This window comes from Anomaloglossus baeobatrachus, chromosome 4 (genome assembly GCF_048569485.1).
Source record: "Anomaloglossus baeobatrachus isolate aAnoBae1 chromosome 4, aAnoBae1.hap1, whole genome shotgun sequence".
Classification (NCBI taxonomy): domain Eukaryota; kingdom Metazoa; phylum Chordata; class Amphibia; order Anura; family Aromobatidae; genus Anomaloglossus; species Anomaloglossus baeobatrachus.
The window spans coordinates 677,399,068-677,416,809 of NC_134356.1; the positions used below are offsets into that span (position 1 = coordinate 677,399,068).

Below are 17,742 nucleotides of genomic sequence, written 5' to 3' on the forward strand. Positions count from 1 at the left end.
TTTGTATAGACTTTTTTATTCTTTTAGCCATACCCCAAAACTACAAAAACAAGAATGAGTTAACATATTGCTATTAGGAAGAAAGTTTTACATTTAACATCCAGAATCTAGTTGAGGACCATGTTTCTTCATATATACAAAGACCAAATTGTTGGTGATGTTGAGGCGATTTTAAGTTATAATGGTCAGATCTGGATTCCCAAAAATTCTCGTCATCACAGTATTGTTCAGAAGATTTCTTTCTTGTAAAGTTTTAAAAGATGACTCTTTCTGACACTGTGTTTAAATATGGCGTCAACTGTTTTCAGGAGGTCTAAGTGGTTCCGTTCATGACATGAATGTAGAAAATGGTTGTATTTCCTAATTTTTCAAAAACAGGAACAGACTATTGACCCCGACGTGATTTGAACACGCAACCTTCTGATCTGGAGTCAGACGCACTACCGTTGCGCCACAAGGTCAGCTGAAAGATAAGTGTTTGACAAGATAAAATCTGAATATTATTTGATTCTTTACCATTAGATGTTCCAGAAAGTAACTACTTTTACGCACCATCATAAAACGACATAAACAAGGATGATTGAGCATCTTAATCTTAATATTCAGGGATTTCCAGTTTAAGATCGGAATCTAGAAATTATCATCTTTGTGATTCCATGAGTCAGGCACACGAATGTTACATCAAAAGATAAAGTTAGAAACATATCTCAGTTTATTTTTGCCAGGAACATTTCATTTAGAAAAATGTTGTTTCATAAAGATTGGAAAATTTTTATATATCATTTGTATAGACTTTTTTATTCTTTTAGCCATACCCCAAAACTACAAAAACAAGAATGAGTTAACATATCGTTATTAGGAAGAAAGGTTTACATTTAACATCCAGAATCTAGTTGAGGACCATGTTTCTTCATATATACAAAGACCAAATTGTTGGTGATGTCGAGGTGATTTTAAGTTATAATGGTCAGATCTGGATTCCCAAAAATTCTCGTCCTCACAGTATTGTTCAGAAGATTTCTTTCTTGTAAAGTTTTAAAAGATGACTCTTTCAGACACTGTGTTTAAATATGGCTTCAACTGTTTTCAGGAGGTCTAAGTGGTTCTGTTCATGACATGAATGTAGAAAATGGTTGTATTTCCTAATTTTTCAAAAACAGGAACAGACTATTGACCCCGACGTGATTTGAACACGCAACCTTCTGATCTGGAGTCAGACGCGCTACCGTTGCGCCACGAGGTCAGCTGAAAGATTAGTGTTTGACAAGATAAAATCTGAATATTATTTGATTCTTTACCATTAGATGTTCCAGAAAGTAACTACTTTTACGCACCATCATAAAACGACATAAACACGGATGATTGAGCATCTTAATCTTAATATTCAGGGATTTCAAGTTTAAGATCGGAATCTAGAATTTATCATCTTTGTGATTCCATGAGTCAGGCACACGAATGTTACATCAAAAGATAAAGTTAGAAACATATCTCAGTTTATTTTTGCCAGGAACATTTCATTTAGAAAAATGCTTGTTTCATAAAGATTGGAAAATTTTTATATATCATTTGTATAGACTTTTTTATTCTTTTAGCCATACCCCAAAACTACAAAAAAAACAAGAATGAGTTAACATATTGCTATTAGGAAGAAAGGTTTACATTTAACATCCAGAATCTAGTTGAGGACCATGTTTCTTCATATATACAAAGACCAAATTGTTGGTGATGTTGAGGTGATTTTAAGTTATAATGGTCAGATCTGGATTCCCAAAAATTCTCGTCATCACAGTATTGTTCAGAAGATTTATTTCTTGTAAAGTTTTAAAAGATGACTCTTTCAGACACTGTGTTTAAATATGGCTTCAACTGTTTTCAGGAGGTCTAAGTGGTTCCGTTCATGACATGAATGTAGAAAATGGTTGTATTTCCTAATTTTTCAAAAACAGGAACAGACTATTGACCCCGTTGTGATTTGAACACGCAACCTTCTGATCTGGAGTCAGACGCACTACCGTTGCACCACGAGGTCAGCTGAAAGATAAGTGTTTGACAAGATAAAATCTGAATATTATTTGATTCTTTACCATTAGATGTTCCAGAAAGTAACTACTTTTACGCACCATCATAAAACGACATAAACAAGGATGATTGAGCATCTTAATCTTAATATTCAGGGATTTCCAGTTTAAGATCGGAATCTAGAAATCATCATCTTTGTGATTCCATGAGTCAGGCACACGAATGTTACATCAAAAGATAAAGTTAGAAACATATCTCAGTTTATTTTTGCCAGGAACATTTCATTTAGAAAAATGCTTGTTTCATAAAGATTGGAAAATTTTTATATATCATTTGTATAGACTTTTTTATTCTTTTAGCCATACCCCAAAACTACAAAAACAAGCATGAGTTAACATATTGCTATTAGGAAGAAAGGTTTACATTTAACATCCAGAATCTAGTTGAGGACCATGTTTCTTCATATATACAAAGACCAAATTGTTGGTGATGTTGAGGTGATTTTAAGTTATAATGGTCAGATCTGGATTCCCAAAAATTCTCGTCCTCACAGTATTGTTCAGAAGATTTCTTTCTTGTAAAGTTTTAAAAGATGACTCTTTCAGACACTGTGTTTAAATATGGCTTCAACTGTTTTCAGGAGGTCTAAGTGGTTCTGTTCATGACATGAATGTAGAAAATGGTTGTATTTCCTAATTTTTCAAAAACAGGAACAGACTATTGACCCCGACTTGATTTGAACACGCAACCTTCTCATCTGGAGTCAGACGCGCTACCATTGCGCCACGAGGTCAGCTGAAAGATTAGTGTTTGACAAGATAAAATCTGAATATTATTTGATTCTTTACCATTAGATGTTCCAGAAAGTAACTACTTTTACGCACCATCATAAAACGACATAAACACGGATGATTGAGCATCTTAATCTTAATATTCAGGGATTTCGAGTTTAAGATCGGAATCTAGAATTTATCATCTTTGTGATTCCATGAGTCAGGCACACGAATGTTACATCAAAAGATAAAGTTAGAAACATATCTCAGTTTATTTTTGCCAGGAAGATTTCATTTAGAAAAATGCTTGTTTCATAAAGATTGGAAAATTTTTATATATCATTTGTATAGACATTTTTTTATTCTTTTAGCCATACCCCAAAACTACAAAAACAAGAATGAGTTAACATATTGCTATTAGGAAGAAAGGTTTACATTTAACATCCAGAATCTAGTTGAGGACCATGTTTCTTCATATATACAAAGACCAAATTGTTGGTGATGTTGAGGTGATTTCAAGTTATAATTAGAGTTGAGCGTGGTTCGTGGTTCGTGGTTCTCCAGTTCTAGGCTCGAGTGATTTTGGGGCATGTTCTAGATCGAACTAGAACTCGAGCTTTTTGCAAAAGCTCGATACTTCTAGAAACGTTCGAGAACGGTTCTAGCAGCCAAAAAACAGCTAAATCATAGCTTGGTTTCTGCTGTAATAGTGTAAGTCACTCTGTGAATCAAACTATTATCACATTTCAGTGTATAGTGTGCGTGAACAGCGCCTTCAGATCACTGCTGTTTCTATAATGGCGATCGCCATTTTTTTTTCTTGTCTTCCTTTCCTAAGCGCGCGCGTCTTGTGGGGCGGGCCAGCATGTCAGCCAATCACAGACACACACACAGCTAAGTGGACTTTGAGCCAGAGAAGCAACGGCATGTGTGATAGGATCTGCATGTCACATGTCCCTGCATTATAAAACCGGACATTTTCTTCACGAACGCCATTATCTGCCTTCTGCGTCTTTGGTGTCAGACATCAGTGTCGCAGCTCCGTCCTCCTGAGTCCTATAGCCGATACAGCTGTATGCGCTGCATACACCGCGTTAGACAGCTTAGGGAGAGCACTTTCTAGCAGTCCTTTTAAGGGCTCAAAGCGGCAGGGTCAGAGAGCCATAGGTGACAGGTCCTGCAAACAGCAACAGCGTCTGTGTAGCCCAGGTCAGGGATTTCCTCCCTGCATTTCACCATTAGGAGGGAATAGAAAGGCAGGCTTCCATTCCTCTACCCAGAGCACCACAATCCTGCCACTGTACCCTCTTGTCCTCTGCACACTCCAACTCATTCTAACTAAGCCATTATACTAGCAAACACTCAGTGTACCTAGTGGCATCCTATCTGTGGCTATTGGACTTTGCTATAGTCCCACTAGTGCAAAGACATTTGCAGAGCACGTCTGCCTGCATTGCACACTACAACTTTTTTAAACTAAGCAATTTTACTAGCAAACACTCAGTGTACCTAGTGGCATCCTATACGTGGCTATTGGACTTTGCTATAGTCCCACTAGTGCAAAGACATTTGCAGAGCACGTCTGCCTGCATTGCACACTACAACTCATTGTTACTAAGCCATTATACTAGCAAACACTCAGTGTACCTAGTGGCATCCTATACGTGGCTATTGGACTTTGCTATAGTCCCACTAGTGCAAAGACATTTGCAGAGCACATCTGCCTGCATTGCAAACTCCAACTTTTTTAAACTAAGCAATTTTACTAGCAAACACTCAGTGTACCTAGTGGCATCCTAAAAGTGGCTATTGGACTTTGCTATAGTCCCACTAGTGCAAAGACATTAGCAGAGCACATCTGCCTGCATTACACACTCCAACTTTTTTAAACTAAGCAATTTTACTAGCAAACACTCAGTGTACCTAGTGGCATCCTATACGTGGCTATTGGACTTTGCTATAGTCCCACTAGTGCAAAGACATTTGCAGAGCACGTCTGCCTGCATTGCACACTACAACTCATTGTTACTAAGCCATTATACTAGCAAACACTCAGTGTACCTAGTGGCATCCTAAACGTGGCTATTGGACTTTGCTATAGTCCCACTAGTGCAAAGACATTTGCAGAGCACGTCTGCCTGCATTGCACACTACAACTCATTGTTACTAAGCCATTATACTAGCAAACACTCAGTGTACCTAGTGGCATCCTATACGTGGCTATTGTACTTTTGTCAATTCACAGTATTGGAACGTTATTTGCAGCACGTCTGCCTGCATTGCACACTCTAACTTTTTTAAACTCAGCCATTATACTAGCAAACACACAGTGTACCTAGTTGAATCGTAAACGTGGCTTTTGTACTTTTGTCTATTCACAGTATTGGAACGTTATTTGCAGCACGTCTGCCTGCATTGCACACTCTAACTTTTTTAAACTCAGCCATTATACTAGCAAACACACAGTGTACCTAGTTGTATCCTAAACGTGGCTTTTGTACTTTTGTCTATTCACAGTATTGGAACGTTATTTGCAGCACGTCTGCCTGCATTGCACACTCTAACTTTTTTAAACTCAGCCATTATACTAGCAAACACTCACTGTACCTCGTTGTATCCTAAACGTGGCTATTGGACTTTTGTCAATTCACAGTATTGGAACGTTATTTGCAGCACGTCTGCCTGCATTGCACACTCTAACTTTTTTAAACTCAGCCATTATACTAGCAAACACTCACTGTACCTAGTTGTATCCTAAACGTGGCTATTGGACTTTTGTCAATTCACAGTATTGGAACGTTATTTGCAGCACGTCTGCCTGCATTGCACACTCTAACTTTTTTAAACTCAGCCATTATACTAGCAAACACTCACTGTACCTAGTTGTATCCTAAACGTGGCTATTGGACTTTTGTCAATTCACAGTATTGGAACGTTATTTGCAGCACGTCTGCCTGCATTGCACACTCTAACTTTTTTAAACTCAGCCATTATACTAGCAAACACTCACTGTACCTAGTTGTATCCTAAACGTGGCTATTGGACTTTTGTCAATTCACAGTATTGGAACGTTATTTGCAGCACGTCTGCCTGCATTACACACTCTAACTTTTTTAAACTCAGCCATTATACTAGCAAACACTCACTGTACCTAGTTGTATCCTAAACGTGGCTATTGTACTTTTGTCAATTCACAGTATTGGAACGTTATTTGCAGCACGTCTGCCTGCATTGCACACTCTAACTTTTTTAAACTCAGCCATTATACTAGCAAACACACAGTGTACCTAGTTGTATCGTAAACGTGGCTTTTGTACTTTTGTCTATTCACAGTATTGGAACGTTATTTGCAGCACGTCTGCCTGCATTGCACACTCTAACTTTTTTAAACTCAGCCATTATACTAGCAAACACACAGTGTACCTAGTTGTATCCTAAACGTGGCTTTTGTACTTTTGTCTATTCACAGTATTGGAACGTTATTTGCAGCACGTCTGCCTGCATTGCACACTCTAACTTTTTTAAACTCAGCCATTATACTAGCAAACACTCACTGTACCTAGTTGTATCCTAAACGTGGCTATTGTACTTTTGTCAATTCACAGTATTGGAACGTTATTTGCAGCACGTCTGCCTGCATTGCACACTCTAACTTTTTTAAACTCAGCCATTATACTAGCAAACACACAGTGTACCTAGTTGTATCGTAAACGTGGCTTTTGTACTTTTGTCTATTCACAGTATTGGAACGTTATTTGCAGCACGTCTGCCTGCATTGCACACTCTAACTTTTTTAAACTCAGCCATTATACTAGCAAACACTCACTGTACCTAGTTGTATCCTAAACGTGGCTATTGTACTTTTGTCTATTCACACTACTGCAAATCTATGTGCAGCACCTCTGCATGACAACCTCGTGCTCTGTTTTTAATAAGCTATAATGATAGCACAAAATACTGCCATTTTGTGGCATCATAGAACTGGCTGTTGTATTCCATTAGTGCCCCACTGGTGACAAGCTATTTCTAGCACCTCTACATCACACCCTCATGCACATTTTGCTACGCTAATGTTATAGCAAACTCATGGAATTCATTGCTGCATTTCATAATTCGGAGGGATAGAAAGTCAGGCTTCCTTTAGCTTTTCCTTCTGTTCATAGACAGCATCTCCAAGACAAATTTCCCCTCCACGTCTAAGTGTGGAGAGGCAGCAAGTGCGCATGCGTGTGCCGATGTACCCCAGCTGCAGCATAATTACAGTGTTTCGCCTAGTGAGTATGCTCAGCCTGACTGTGCCATTCCTGACGCTAAGTCTTCATTTCGGGATACAGCGCATGCTCCCACACTAAGTGTGAAAAGCCTCTTTGCACAGGTGCTTGCATTCCGTGCCGGGTCTAAGTCCTGTTTTGTGCCTAGACACCATGCTAAAACTGATAGTCTTTTTTCAGAGACTGTATTTCATGCTACTGAGCATGCTCAGGCACTTCCTGCATCAGAGACTAGGTCCGGTAATGAACTCTTTGGCCCTGGCCCTGATGTGGGGGTCCCATATAGACCACAGGGCATCAGGTGTCCTCCCAAATGGCTTGCAGAGGCCCACACCTATGACTTGTCATCGCATTATTGATGGTCAGACGATGACTGGTGAGGTGTTTGGGTCATGGCAGCCATGAGGTCATCATTGAAGTTGCATTTCCAAATAGGACGCTAGTTATGCCACTCATGACGTGTCACTCTACTTTTGTCTATAGGAGGTGCATTGTGGTTCACCATGGTTTGGGGCGGACCCAGGTTATCAAAGGGGCTGGAGCCAACAAGGAGGTGCACAGTCTTCTATTATGCTCCGAAAGAGCACACCTCCATGTGTTGAACCCATTGCGGCTTTAGGCCAGAGGTAGGCAGGGATAGGGTGGTGGATGCAGGCCACCACCACAGTTGGTAACGCAGAACGGTTAAGACCAGCTCCTGTCCTAACAGTCCTGCTTGTGCAGCCCAGTGGCATTAACAGGCCTGCTGCTGCTGATGCGCCTGCTGTCCACAGGTGTGGCCCCTACGCACACGGTCAGCGTACTCAATGGCCCCTGTGTTGTTAACAGGGAGTTCCTGGGCTGGGTGGGCATGTGGACCCTGTGACGCTAACAGGGCTCACAGTCTCCAGATCCGAATGGCGTCTAACTCGGTTCAGGCTACTATTAGTTTCATAGCCACACAGCTCTGTATCCTCCACCAAACCTTCCAGTTGCCAACCTCTCCTTTTCCAACTGGGAGCACGGTGGACACTGACTGCTGATGGGGATATATACCTTTCTCTTTCTTTTCTTATTAATTTTCGTTATATAGCGGTCACAGATTATATACCACTTTATCCAAATCTGCCAGTCCCACTGTAACAGATGTTGTTTCTTCAGCAAATGTTACAGTTGCTTAACCACCAAATCCACGGACCAAAATTTTTTTCCCCTTTCCAACACACCTGTTCCCCTTTCCAACAGCATCTGTCCTTTTCCAACTCATTTTGGGATATGACCAAAAGTGCAACTGTGCAGGGACACCGTACTCAACGCCATCTCAGCACAGCAGCCATCCCTCGGTCCCTCCGATGTGGACAAGTAAAAGACCATTTCCTCCTATCCATGACAAAGCGTTGAGATTCACTCTGTGCAGCACTGGTGTTTAGTGGAAAAGTAGATCTAAGATTGCGTACCACATTCTGCAGATACTCCTGTATACGTGCGTCTATTTCTATGGCAGGAATTAGTTCGGCAAATTTTGTCTTGTACCGGGGATCTAACAGTGTGGCAACCCAGTATTCTGGATTACTTTGAATTCGTACAATCCGAGGGTCATGTTGTAGGTAGTGCAGCAAGAATCCGCTCATGTGTCTTGTGCATCCAGGAGGACCAAGTCCTTGGTGTGTTGGTGGCAGAGAGGTGAGAATCGTGCATACTTCCTCTGTCCTCTACCCACAACCTCGCACAACCGAAATGTGAGCAAGCTCTCACTCATCTGCTGAGTCTTCCATGCCGATCGCCAGTTCGTCCTCCATTTCTTCATGGGCTCCTGCACTTTCATCAACACTTTTTGCTGATACTATGCGCCCTTGTTAATCCCTCTCCCTCACCATGACTGCCGCATAGGTGCCGCTGACCATCTGGACCTCGTAGATCTTGTTATCCCTTCCGCATATGACTCCTCCTGTACTTCCTCCCCTTCCTCTTGTCCCAACACCTGATTCTGAATAATAATTACAGTGTGCTCCATCATGTAGATGACCAGAATTGTCACCCTGAGAATGACATTGCCAGTGCTAAACATCTTCGTCGACATTTCAAAACTGTGTAGCAGGGTGCATAGGTCCTTGATCTGACACCACTCCAGCAGCGTGATCTGCACCACCTCTGGATCAAGTTATCCCAGGCTATATGTCTTACCGTATTTCAGCAGGGCTCTGCGGTGCTGCCACACACGCTGCAACATGTGCAGATTCCAATTCCTGCGTGTCGGAACATCGCATTTCCGGCGTTTAACTGCCAGACCCTAAGACTTCCGGAGTGATGAAAGTTGTTGAGCTGCTGTGTGCGCACGATGGAAGTGAGCACATAGTGAGCATGCCCGCTGCACAAGTCCATGTAGGCCGTGATGGTGTTTTAAAAATTGCTGGAGAATTCGGTTCAACACGTGAGCCATACAAGGCACGTGTGTCACATTGCCCTGACGATGGCCCACAGCCAGGTTTGCATCATTGCCGCACACGGCTGTTAAGTCACCAACGTAGTCCGCTCCGTCAATTTGTACTCCGGTTGCCAGGTGACAACGTGTTCCTTTCATGAATAGTGCTGATGATGGGAGAGTAGTCGATGCCAGCGGCGCAGGTGGACGCAGGTTATGCTCACCCACTGGGCTGCATTACCTTGACAGATGCAGAATCTCTGGCTGAATGTAGCTGGTGGGTATCTCACAGATGAAATACCATCATTCAGCTACAACCAATGGGAAGACACCACACCCTTTTTTATGCCCATCCTGTCTGCAGACCACTGCCAGACATAGCTATGAACCTCTGGTTAATTTTACCCCCAGTTCAGTTTTATGATTTTGTGTGCTTGTTACCTGACTACTTTTCCTGCTTGCTGTTTATGTACCTTGTTGGCCGATACGCATTTCACCTCTGCTTGTTTTCTGATTAAGTCCTGGCCGTCCCATTCTGTTCCTGTTCCTCAATTAATGTTTTGACCCTGCCTGACTACTATTCTCTGGAATAGCGGTGTGACTCACATTTCCCATACATTTCAAAGTAAAACTTTGACTGCCTGATGGCATTGAGCTCTGCTGCCAGCATAGTAAGGAGGTGTGTGGTAGTCCTTGTGCGCAGTTGCAAGGAAGGGTGGCCTGACCACACAGGGTTTGCGCCAAGGTAGAGGACCCACACGAGGTTGAAGAGGCAGAAGCAGTGTATTAACTTCTACATACAGAACAAGGATTGAAACAACTCGTGGGGACGGCAAGACTTGTACAGCAGACCCTTCTCCATCTCTCACCATAGTTTGCCAGTGCCCAGTCAGTGACATGTAATGACTAGAGTTGAGCGCGGTTCGTGGTTCGTGGTTCTCCAGTTCTAGGCTCGAGTGATTTTTGGGCTGTTCGAGATCGAACTAGAACTCGAGCTTTTTGCTAAAAGCTCGATAGTTCTAGATACGTTCGAGAACGGTTCTAGCAGCAAAAAGCAGGGCTTTTTACAGCTACAGTGAGCAGGAGCCATCGCTGGCAGCCTGCCACAAGCTGGTAACCAAGATAAACATCGGGTATCCAAGCAAAGCGCTTTGGTTAGTAACCCGATGTTTATCTTAGTTACGTGCAGGAAGCCCACACTTTCCCGCTCAGCTCGCTCCACCCCCTCCTGCCCGCGGCATGTACACATACATACACATACACAAACACACACACACACACACATCCACCCCCCCCCCCCGCCCGCCCGCCCGCTCGCTCGCTCGCTCGGCTTACCTGCGGTGATGAAGTCCCGCCATCCCGACCTCAGCGCTGTCACTGTCCTCCATGGCCGCCGCTTGTCACATCACCTATCGCTTCCGACTCGAGACTGACACTGGCGGTGACGTCACGGACCTCTCGCGATACTTGATGTGAAGGCGCCGGTCATTGACCTCAGTGACAGGGGCTGTCAGTGTGCTGGAGATCAGCGCAGGTAATGTACCTCACTGACAGCAGCACTTGTCACCCCCCTGCAGTGACCTGGGCTGACCCATTGATGTTAGCTCAGGTCACTGCACTGCTCTCCCAGCCAATGGGGAACATCCTGCTCTTCATTGACTGGGACAGTGTGCATCGTCATGGCAACCCCTTGGATTACACCAGACCTGGATTTGTTTTTCAATCTAATAAATTGGTTAAAGAGGGAATGTTTTGGGGAGTGTTTTTTCAAATAAAAATGTGTTTGTCGTCTATTTTTTTTTTATTACTGACTGGGTTGGTGATGTCGGGTATCTGATAGACGCCTGACCTCACCAACCCCAGGGCTTGATGCCAGGTGACATTACACATCTGGTATTAACCCCAAATATTACCCCGTTTGCCACCGCACCAGGGCGCGGGATGAGCTGGGGCGAAGCACCAGGATTGGCGCATCTAATGGATGCGCCACTTCTGGGGCGGCTGCGGCCTGCTATTTTTAGGCTGGGGAGATTCCAATAACCATGGACCTCCCTAGTCTGAGAATATCAGGCCCCAGCTGTCTGCTTTACCTTGGCTGGTGATCCAATTTTGGGGGACCCCTACGTGTTTTTTTTTTAATTATTTATTTAATTTAAAATAACAGCGTGGGGTGCCCTCAGTTTTGGATTACCAGCCAAGGTGAGGTTGCCAGCTGTGGTCTGCAGGCTGCAGCCGTCTGCTTTACCCTAGCTGGCTACAAAACTAGGGGGAACCCTATGTCATTTTTTTTTCATTTTTTTGGCTAAATACAAAGCTAAGCACCCCTTAGTGCCACATGAAAGGTACCAAAGGGTGTTCCACTTTTTCTCCATTTTTTTCTCCACTTTCTCTCCACTTTTTCTCCACTTTTTCTCCATTTTTTTCTCCACTTATTCTCCACTTTTTCTCCTCTTATTCTCCACTTTTTCTCCACTTTTTCTCCTCTTATTCTCCACTTTCTCTCCACTTTTTCTCCACTTTTTCTCCATTTTTTTCTCCACTTTCTCCACTTTTTCTCCACTTTTTTCTCCACTTTTTCTCCTCTTATGCTCCACTTTTTCTCCTCTTAATCTCCACTTTTTCTCCACTTTTTCTCCACTTTTTCTCCACTTTTTCTCCACTTTTTTCTCCACTTTTTCTCCACTTTTTCTCCTCTTATGCTCCACTTTTTCTCCACTTTTTCTCCTCTTATGCTCCACTTTTTCTCCACTTTTTCTCCACTTTTTCTCCTCTTATGCTCCACTTTTTCTCCACTTTTTCTCCACTTTTTTCTCCACTTTTTCTCCTCTTATGCTCCACTTTTTCTCCACTTTTTCTCCACTTTTTCTCCTCTTATGCTCCACTTTTTCTCCACTTTTTCTCCACTTTTTCTCCATTTGTTTCTCCACTTATTCTCCACTTTTTCTCCTCTTATTCTCCACTTTTTCTCCACTTTTTCTCCACTTTTTCTCCTCTTATTCTCCACTTTTTCTCCACTTTTTCTCCACTTTTTCTCCATTTTTTTCTCCACTTTCTCCACTTTTTCTCCACTTTTTTCTCCACTTTTTCTCCTCTTATGCTCCACTTTTTCTCCTCTTAATCTCCACTTTTTCTCCACTTTTTCTCCACTTTTTCTCCACTTTTTTCTCCACTTTTTCTCCTCTTATGCTCCACTTTTTCTCCACTTTTTCTCCACTTTTTCTCCACTTTTTCTCCTCTTAATCTCCACTTTTTCTCCTCTTACGCTCCACTTTTTCTCCACTTTTTCTCCACTTTTTCTCCACGTTTTCTCCACTTTTTTCTCCACTTTTTCTCCTCTTATGCTCCAATTTTTCTCCACTTTTTCTCCACTTTTTCTCCACGTTTTCTCCACGTTTTCTCCACGTTTTCTCCACTTTTTCTCCACTTTTTCTCCTCTTATGCTCCACTTTTTCTCCACTTTTTCTCCACGTTTTCTCCACGTTTTCTCCACTTTTTTCTCCACTTTTTCTCCTCTTATGCTCCACTTTTTCTCCACTTTTTCTCCACTTTTTCTCCTCTTAATCTCCACTTTTTCTCCACTTTTTCTCCACTTTTTCTCCACTTTTTCTCCACTTTTTCTCCACTTTTTTCTTTACTTTTTCTCCACTTTTTCTCCTCTTATGCTCCACTTTTTCTCCACTTTTTCTCCACTTTTTCTCCACGTTTTCTCCACGTTTTCTCCACTTTTTTCTCCACTTTTTCTCCTCTTATGCTCCACTTTTTCTCCATTTTTTCTCCACTTTTTCTCCTCTTAATCTCCACTTTTTCTCCACTTTTTCTCCCCTTTTTCTCCACTTTTTCTCCACTTTTTTCTCCACTTTTTCTCCACTTTTTCTCCTCTTATGCTCCACTTTTTCTCCACTTTTTCTCCACTTTTTCTCCACTTTTTCTCCTCTTATGCTCCACTTTTTCTCCACTTTTTCTCCACTTTTTCTCCTCTTATGCTCCACTTTTTCTCCACTTTTTCTCCACTTTTTTCTCCACTTTTTCTCCTCTTATGCTCCACTTTTTCTCCACTTTTTCTCCACTTTTTCTCCACTTTTTCTCCTCTTATGCTCCACTTTTTCTCCACTTTTTCTCCACTTTTTCTCCATTTTTTTCTCCACTTATTCTCCACTTTTTCTCCTCTTATTCTCCACTTTTTCTCCACTTTTTCTCCACTTTTTCTCCTCTTATTCTCCACTTTTTCTCCACTTTTTCTCCACTTTTTCTCCATTTTTTTCTCCACTTTCTCCACTTTTTCTCCACTTTTTTCTCCACTTTTTCTCCTCTTATGCTCCACTTTTTCTCCTCTTAATCTCCACTTTTTCTCCACTTTTTCTCCACTTTTTTCTCCACTTTTTCTCCTCTTATGCTCCACTTTTTCTCCACTTTTTCTCCACTTTTTCTCCACTTTTTCTCCTCTTAATCTCCACTTTTTCTCCTCTTATGCTCCACTTTTTCTCCACTTTTTCTCCACTTTTTCTCCACTTATGCTCCACTTTTTCTCCACTTTTTCTCCACTTTTTTCTCCACTTTTTCTCCTCTTAATCTCCACTTTTTCTCCACTTTTTCTCCACTTTTTCTCCACTTTTTCTCCACTTTTTCTCCACTTTTTTCTCCACTTTTTCTCCACTTTTTCTCCTCTTATGTTCCACTTATTCTCCACTTTTTCTCCACTTTTTCTCTACTTTTTCTATGGTCGGTCTACCCATTAGCTCTGCCATGCATAGTGTAGCTCTACACCTACTGCACATGTTACTTTATGATTGACATCTCTTTCGTACCAGAGCTGTCTAAGTCTACTCTGACCCCATATTTGTCATTACTATATTGTCCTTGTACTGTATTATGACATTTGTATCATGTGTTTCATTTCTTGCTGTGTTGCAATTTTTTTGCTGCATCCCAATTGTACCTCTACATTGTTCGAGTTTATGTTATTGTTCTCTCACTCTTATGTGATACTGATTATTGTCATTTTTCATGATTACATGCAGATAAGTCCAATCTGACGAAGGCTCAGGCCGAAACGTCATTTGTAACTTGTTTTGGACAAAAACATATATGCTTATGAAAAAAAAATTTTCTTAATACGGACCAATAAAGAGTGATTTTGCATTACTATCCGTTGTGACTTACTGACTTAGTCTGGGAGATATAGAGTGCCGAGGTTACTCACTAATTTTATCTATTATTACCTCTGAGCACCTATATACCAGTGAGCAGAGCTTCCTCTACAGTAGTTCTCCTGATTAGGCATGCCCTTACCTCATGAGCAGGGCATTGCAGCTTTGGTAGCAACCATTACGACATGGACTCTGCTGCTGTGGACCCGGGGAGAGTGAGTGCAGATTCATTGCACCCACACTCCTCACATGAAGGGTCCGCACTCCTAGAAAATGGGGGATACGTTCCCTGAGTGTCTCCCCCCCATATTCTAGACGGTCCAGAGTCGTCGTGGGACCCCTTTATTTTTTTTCTTACAATAAATTGGTGAAAGAGGAAATGTTTTGGGGACTGTTTTTTCAAATAAATTTCTTTTGTCGATTTTTTGTTTTTGTTAGTACTGACAGTTTATGATGTTGGGTATCTAATAGACGCCATGACATCACAAACTGCTGGGCTTGATCTCAGGTGACTTTACAGCTAGTATCAACCCGATTTATTACCCCGTTTGCCACTGCACCAGGGCACGGGATGAGCTGGGGTGAAGCGCCAGGATTGGCGCATCTAGTGGATGCGCCACGTCTGGGGTGCCTGCGGCCTGCTATTTTTAGGCTGTGAAGGCCCAATAACTATGGACCTTCCCACCCTGAGAATACCAGACCACAGCTGTCCGCTTTACCTTGGCTGGTGATCCAATTTGGGGGGTCCCCTACTTTTATTGTGTAATTATTAATATTTATAAAATAATTATAAAAAAGAGCCTGAGGGGACCTCCACATTGGATCCCCAACCACGGTAAAGCTGCCAGCTGTGGTTTTCAGGCTACAGCCGTCTGCTTTACCCTAGCTGGCTATCAAAAATGGGGGGACCCAACGTAATTTTTTTTTTTAACTATTTTTTAAATAGAAAAAATTAATGGGCTTCCCTGTATTTTGATTGCCAACCAAGGTAACGGCAGGCAGATGGGGGTGGCAACCCATAGCTGTCTGCTTTATCTGCGCTGAGAATCAAAAATACCGCGGAGCGCTACGTCATTTTTTTAAAGATTTATTTTTACAGCACTGTGATGTCCAGCAATCAAAATACAGGGAAGCCCATTTTATTTTTAGTTATTTAAATAAATAATTAAAAAAAATATATGTTAGCTCCCACTGCATTTTTTGTATTGCTAGCTAAGGGTAATCCAAGCAGCTACTGGCTGCTAACCCCCACTGCTTGGTGTTACCTTCACTGGCAATGGAAAATCCAGGGAAGCATTTTTTTTTTTTTTGCCAAAAAGCTACAAAAAAAGGACGTGAGCTTCGCCATATTTTTGTATGCTAGCCAGGTATAGCAGGCAGGTGCTGGAAGAGTTGGATACAGCGCCAGAAGATGGCGCTTCTATGAAAATGCCATTTTCTGAGGTGGCTGCAGACTGCAATTCGCAGCAGTGGGGCCCAGAAAGCTCAGGCCAACCGGTGGTGCGGATTCCAATCCCAGCTGCCTAGTTGTACCTGGCTGGACACAAAAATGGGGCAAAGCCTACGTCATTTGTTTTCTAATTATTTCATGAAATTCATGAAATAATAAAAAAAGGGCTTCCCTTTATTTTTGGTTCCCAGCCGGGTACAAATAGGCAACTGGGGGTTGGGGGCAGCCGTACCTGCCTGCTGTACCTGGCTAGCATACAAAAATATGGCGAAGCCACATAATTTTTTCAGGGGGCAAAAAACTTCTGCATACAGTCCTGGATGGAGTATGCTGAGCCTTGTAGTTCTGCAGCTGCTGTCTGTCTGTATGGAGAAGAGCAGACAGCAGCTGCAGAACTACAAGGCTCAGCATACTCCATCCAGGACTGCATGCAGAAGTTTTTTGCCCACCAAAAAAATGACGTGGGCTTCGCCATATTTTTGTATGCTAGCCAGGTACAGCTGGCAGCCACGGGCTGCCTCCAACCCCCAGTTGCCTATTTGTACCCGGCTGGGAACCAAAAATATAGGGAAGCCCGTTTTTTTTTAATTATTTCACTTATTTCATGAAATAATTAAAAAACAAATGACGTGGGCTTCGCCCTATTTTTGTGTCCAGCCGGGTACAACTAGGCAGCTGGGGATTGGAATCCGCAGCACAGGTTAGCCCGAGGTTTGTGGGCGCCTCTGCTGCGGATTTCAGTCCGCAGCCGTCCCAGAAAATGGCGCTCTCATAGAAGCGCCATCATCTGGCGCTGTATCCAACTCTTCCAACAGCCCTGGAGCCGGGTGGCTTGTTGGGTAATCATGAGTTAATACTGGCTTTGTTTTACCAGCCAGTATTAAGCCAGAGATTCTTAATGTCAGGCACGTTTGACCCGGCCATTAAGAATCTCCAATAAAGGGTTAAAAAAAGACACCACACAGAGAAAAAATACTTTAATAGAAATAAATACACAGACACATTAGAGACTCCATCTTTATTACCCCTGTCAGCCCTCCACGATCCTGCTCTTCTGTCTTCTTTCTTTCTAGTGTAGTAGTAGTGACGATTGTAGTGAGGGGCATCACTTGGGGCTGGGGAACCTCCATCCTAACTACAATGCTCACTACAATCGGGAAGCAGCGTGCAGCCTTCACTCCGTGAGTGATCACTGCTGGCTGCTAGCGGTAACGCTGACAGACGCGTTGCCATAGCAACGGTGCTCCCGGAGCTGCGGTTAGCGGTGACGTCACCGCTAACTGCGTTGCTATGGCAACGGTGATCTCCGTTAATGACCGGCTGTGTCAGCCGGTCCCTAACGGAACGGGGAGTCGACCGTGTGCTAGAGCATGTCGCCGGTACACGGCGATACACATATGTGCACCGTGTACCGGAGAGATGCACTCGCAGGTCCTACATGACGTGTCATAGTCATGTGACCAGTCTGTAGCCAATGAGATAATAGCCACGTGACTGGTCACATGGCTATTTTGACGTCACGATAGGTCCTGCTTCTCTGCTGGCAGTGCAGGTCACCGGGAGGATTCAGCGATCATCGGATGGAATAGCGGCAGGAGACAGAGTGCAGAAGGGATCGCGAGGACCGGTAAGTGTTATGGCAATGTTTATTAACTGTTTGTGTACATTTATAATGCATTTT

The 17,742-nt window shown here is 42.7% G+C and overlaps 2 non-coding genes across 2 annotated transcripts; both read right to left on the minus strand.

Moving 5' to 3' along the window:
- Nucleotides 1–389: 389 nt before the first annotated feature.
- On the minus strand, nucleotides 390–461 carry TRNAW-CCA (transfer RNA tryptophan (anticodon CCA)). The gene has a single exon. It is a non-coding gene; the product is annotated as a tRNA-Trp (tRNA).
- Nucleotides 462–1,171: 710 nt separating this feature from the next.
- Nucleotides 1,172–1,243, minus strand: TRNAW-CCA (transfer RNA tryptophan (anticodon CCA)). Its single transcript has one exon. It is a non-coding gene; the product is annotated as a tRNA-Trp (tRNA).
- Nucleotides 1,244–17,742: the final 16,499 nt, after the last annotated feature.